Genomic DNA, 5262 nt, shown 5'->3' with positions numbered 1-5262 from the left:
GCTTCGCTGAGGTTTGGGTTAATGTTAGGTTAAGTTCAAGTATAGCTTCACTGAGGTTTGGGTTATTGATTTTACTGAGTTACAGTTCTTATAAGGAAACCAGTCAATGGAAATAAATTCACCAGGCACTAATCTGTTGATTTCACATGACTGGAAATACAGATATGCATCTGTTGATCGAAGCTGACTTTTAAAAAGGTAGGGGCGTGTATCAGACAACTGGTGTATCTCGTGTGACCATCATTTGATCAGGCTGTTGATTGTGGCATGTGGAATGCTGTTTTTGTTGTTGTTTTTTTCACCTTATTTAACCAGTTAGGTCAGATGAGAACAAGTTCTCATTTACAACCTGGCCAAGTTAAAGCAAAGCAGTGCGACAAAAACAACAACACAGAGTTACACATGGGATAAACAAATGTACCGTCAATAACACAATAGAAAAATATATATACAGTGTGTGCAAATGGAGTAAGGAGGCAAAGCAATAAATAGGCCACTGTTGTAGTTTGGGGATAATAACGTTCTCCACTTCTAAGAAAATATATATTTTGTTGGAGCCACGAAAACTCATTTTTTAACCACTCAGAATTAAATTACAGTAACAGCTGTTTAATCTCACTCAATCCTACAGAGTTCTAACGTCCTCTGAGGACCTCTGTGTTGCTGCGTTGGTCCCTGTGGAGTGGACGGGGGCCAGGTCTGGGCCAGACGGACTTCCTCTCTGGTCTGGTAGAGGTGGTGGTCTGCTGCAGGGTAGTAGGCTGGGCCCTGTGGAGTGGACGGGGGCCAGGTCTGGGCCAGACGGACTTCCTCTCTGGTCTGGTAGAGGTGGTGGTCTGCTGCAGGGTAGTAGGCTGGTCCCTGTGGAGTGGACGGGGGCCAGGTCTGGGCCAGACGGACTTCCTCTCTGGTCTGGTAGAGGTGGTGGTCTGCTGCAGGGTAGTAGGCTGGGCCCTGTGGAGTGGACGGGGGCCAGGTCTGGGCCAGACGGACTTCCTCTCTGGTCTGGTAGAGGTGGTGGTCTGCTGCAGGGTAGTAGGCTGGTCCCTGTGGAGTGGACGAGGGCCAGGTCTGGGCCAGACGGACTTCCTCTCTGGTCTGGTAGAGGTGGTGGTCTGCTGCAGGGTAGAAGGCTGGGCCCGGTCCAGTCTGGCTAAGCTGATGGAGGTGATGATGCCCTGGTGATGGGTGGGGCCTGTGGGGGGCACTGGGTCTGGTTGGTGGTCCTCTGTCCAGCGCAGCATAGGGGGTGTTTGCCTACCAAGTACCACGTCCTTTAGAGACTTGGCAAACATCCCTACTGTCTGCTTCCTCAGGTGGGAGTGGTCGTGCAGGTGCTCTGGGGTGATTGTTGGGTGGTGAGCAACGTGCACGTTCGGGAGTAGGCCACACCCTCTGGTGATGTCAGCGTTGACTTTATGAATGGTACGGGGATGAAAGTCTTTGCGGGGCAGCAGAGTGGAGATGGTAATTGGGGTATTTGAGTGGTATTTGGGGAACCACTCGGAGGCCCTCTCTGCTACTCTGTTGACCAGGCTGCCTACTCTTTCCTGCTCCTCCCGCAGGTTGTTGGTGCCGGTGGTGAATAATAATGTAGCCTGGTGTTCCAAAGTCAGGCTGGGAAAGGGTGGTTGGTATGGGGGGGGGGGGGGGGGGGGGGTAAAGGGTGGTCGGTATGGGGGGGTAAAGGGTGGGTGTAAGGTGTACTAAACCTGTTGTACTCGGCTCACGTGACAAATAAACGTTGATTTGAATGTAATTTTTCTCTCTGTCACGCCCTGGTCGTATTTTGTGTTTATCTTCATTTATTTGGTCAGGCCAGGGTGTGGCATGGGTTTTTGTATGTGGTGTGTTGGTATTGGGATTGTAGCTTAGTGGGGTGTTCTAGTTAAGTCTATGGCTGTCTGAAGTGGTTCTCAATCAGAGGCAGGTGTTTATCGTTGTCTCTGATTGGGAACCATATTTAGGCAGCCATATTCTTCGAGTGTTTCGTGGGTGATTGTCCTTAGTGTCCTGATGTCCGTGGTTATGTGCACGAGTATTAGGCTGTTTCGGTTTTCGTTAAATTTATTGTTTTGTAGTGTTTGTATTTAGATTTGTGTTGCTTCAGTTTAATAAACATGGATCGCAATCTACACGCCGCATTTTGGTCTGACTCTCTTTCACGTACAGAAAACCGTTACACTCTCTCTCTCCTGTTGTCCCTTTACATCATATTTTTGTCTCAAGGGCCCCAATTTAACAGAGAGACCGTTTTTTTTCTTCCTCACCATCTTAGCTCCGTTCAAAAAATGCAGAACTAAGAACAGATATAGCCCTTGGTTCACTCCAAACCTGACTGCCCTCAACCAGCACAAAAACATTCTGTGGCAGACTGCAATAGCATTGAATAGTCCCCGCGATATGCAACTGTTCAGGGAAGTCAGGAACCAATACATCCAGTCAGTCAGGAAAGCAAAGGCCAGCTTTTTCAAGCAGAAATGTGCATCCTGTAGTGCGAACTCCAAAAAGTTCAGGGACACAGTAAAGTCCATGGAGAACAAGAGCACCTCCTCCCAGCTGCCCACTGCACTGAGGCTAGGTAACACGGTCACCACCGATAAATCCATGATTATCGAAAACTTCAAGCATTTCTCAACATTTCCCAGCTTCTCCTTTACCCAAATCCACATAGCAGATGTCCTGAAAGAGCTGCAAAACCTGGACCCGTACAAATCAGCTGGGCTTGACACTCAATTTCTGAAACTATCAGCCGCCATTGTCACAACCCCTATTACCAGCCTGTTCAACCTCTCTTTCATATCGTCTGAGATCCCCAAGGATCGGAAAGCTGCCGCAGTCATCCCCCTCTTCAAAGGGGAAGACACCCTGGACCCAAACTGTTACAGACCTATATCCATCCTGCCCTGCCTATCTGAGGTCTTCGAAAGCCAAGTCAACAAACAGATCACTGACCATCTCGAATCCCACCGTACCTTCTCTGCTGTGCAATCTGGTTTCCGAGCCGGTCACGGGTGCACCTCAGCCACGCTCAAGGTACTAAACAATATTATAACCGCCATCAATAAAAGACAGTACTGTGCAGCCGTCTTCATCGACCTGGCCAAGGCTTTCGACTCTGTCAATCACCATATTCTCATCGGCAGACTCAGTAGCCTCGGTTTTTCTAATGACTGCCTTGCCTGGTTCACCAACTACTTCAGTAGTTCAGTGTGTCAAATCGGAGGGCATGTTGTCCGGTCCTCTCGCAGTCTCTATGGGGGTGGCACAGGGTTAAATTCTCAGGCCGACTCTTTTCTCTGTATATATCAATGATGTTGCTCTTCTTGCGGGCGATTCCCTGATCCACCTCTACGCAGACGACACCATTTTGTATACTTCTGGCCCGTCCTTGGTCACTGTGCTAGCTAACCTCCAAACGAGATTCAATGCCATACAACACTCCTTCCGTGGCCTCCAACTGCTCTAAAACGCTAGTAAAACCAAATGCATACTTTTCAACCGTTCGCTGCCTGCACCCGCATCACCACCCTGGATGGTTCCGACCTAGAATATGTGGACATCTATAAGTACCTAGGTGTCTGGCTAGACTGTAAACTCTCCTTCCAGACTCACATCAAACATCTCCAATCTAAAATCAAATCTAGAGTCGGCTTTCTATTCCGCAACAAAGCCTCCTTCACTAACGCCGCCAAACTTACCCTAGTAAAATTGACTATCCTAGCGATCCTTGACTTCGGCGATGTCATCTACAAAATAGCTTCCAATACTCTATTCAGCAAACTGGATGCAGTTTATCACAGTGCCATCCGTTTCGTTACTAAAGCACCTTATACCACCCACCACTGCGACCTGTATGCTTTAGTCGGCTGGCCCTCGCTACATATTCGTCGCCAGACCCACTAGCTCCAGGTCATATACAAGTCCATGCTAGGTAAAGCTCCGCCTTATCTCAGTTCACTGGTCACGATGGCAACACCCACCCGTAGCACGCGCTCCAGCAGGTGCATCTCACTGATCATCCCTAAAGCCAACACCTCATTTGGCCGCCTTTCCTTCCAGTTCTCTGCTGCCTGTGACTGGAACAAATTGCAATAATCCCTGAAGTTGGAGACTTTTATCTCCCTCACCAACTTCAAACATCTACTATCTGAGCAGCTAACCGATCGCTGCAGCTGTACATAGTCCATCGGTAAATAGCCCACCCAATTTACCTACCTCATCCCCATACTGTTTTTATTTATTTACTTTTCTGCTCTTTTGCACACCAACTGATCAGTTATCACTCCAGTGTTAATCTGCAAAATTTTAATTATTCGCCTACCTCCTCATGCCTTTTGCACACAATGTATATAGACTCGTTTTTTTCCCACTTTGTTATTGACTTGTTTATTGTTTACTCCATGTGGAACTCTGTGTTGTTGTCTGTTCACACTGCTATGCTTTATCTTGGCAGGGTCGCAGTTGTAAATGAGAACTTGTTCTCAAATAGCCTACCTGGTTAAATAAAGGTGAAATTAAAATGACATTTTGGACTGATTTGTTTGTCCAAATCAATTTGCAGGTCCATCATCATTTGTCAATGCATCTCTCTGATTGCAGACATTCAAGAGTAGCCTGAAGTCCTTTTTCAATCCTAAATAATAATTTGTTGGGATGCAAAGATGTTGTTTTTTTTGCAAACAATTGTCTTCGTTCATTTACATGCACTATAATTTTTAAGTGTAAAACAGAGAGAGAGAGTGTGTGTCTGAGCGGTTTACTCTGTGTCTTCTGTCAGAACAGAAGATGTGTTGTTGGAACTAGCAGGATGTTGATGTGATTCTAGTCTGTCAGAACAGGAGATGTGTTGCTAGAACTAGCAGGTTGTTGATGTGATTCTAGTCTGTCAGAACAGGAGATGTGTAGTTAGAACTAGCAGGATGTTGATGTGATTCTAGTCTGTCAGAACAGGAGATGTGTTGTTAGAACTAGCAGGTTGTTGGTGTGATTCTAGTCTGTCAGAACAGGAGATGTGTTGTTGGAACTAGCAGGTTGTTGATGTGATTCTAGCCTGTCAGAACAGGAGATGTGTTGTTGGAACTAGCAGGTTGTTGATTTGATTCTAGTCTGTCAGAACAGGAGATATGTTGTTGGAACTAGCAGGTTGTTGGTGTGATTCTAGTCTGACTGATAATGAGAGTGGGGGGGGCTGAGGCTTTTAGGACACACCCACTAGTGTAGAGAGGAGGATATGGGCTGGTTGCTGTTCTGCAGTACCTC

The sequence above is a fragment of the Oncorhynchus clarkii genome, unplaced genomic scaffold (genome assembly GCF_045791955.1).
Source record: "Oncorhynchus clarkii lewisi isolate Uvic-CL-2024 unplaced genomic scaffold, UVic_Ocla_1.0 unplaced_contig_9158_pilon_pilon, whole genome shotgun sequence".
NCBI classification, from domain to species: domain Eukaryota; kingdom Metazoa; phylum Chordata; class Actinopteri; order Salmoniformes; family Salmonidae; genus Oncorhynchus; species Oncorhynchus clarkii.
Note: the sequence above shows the minus strand (reverse complement) of the source record.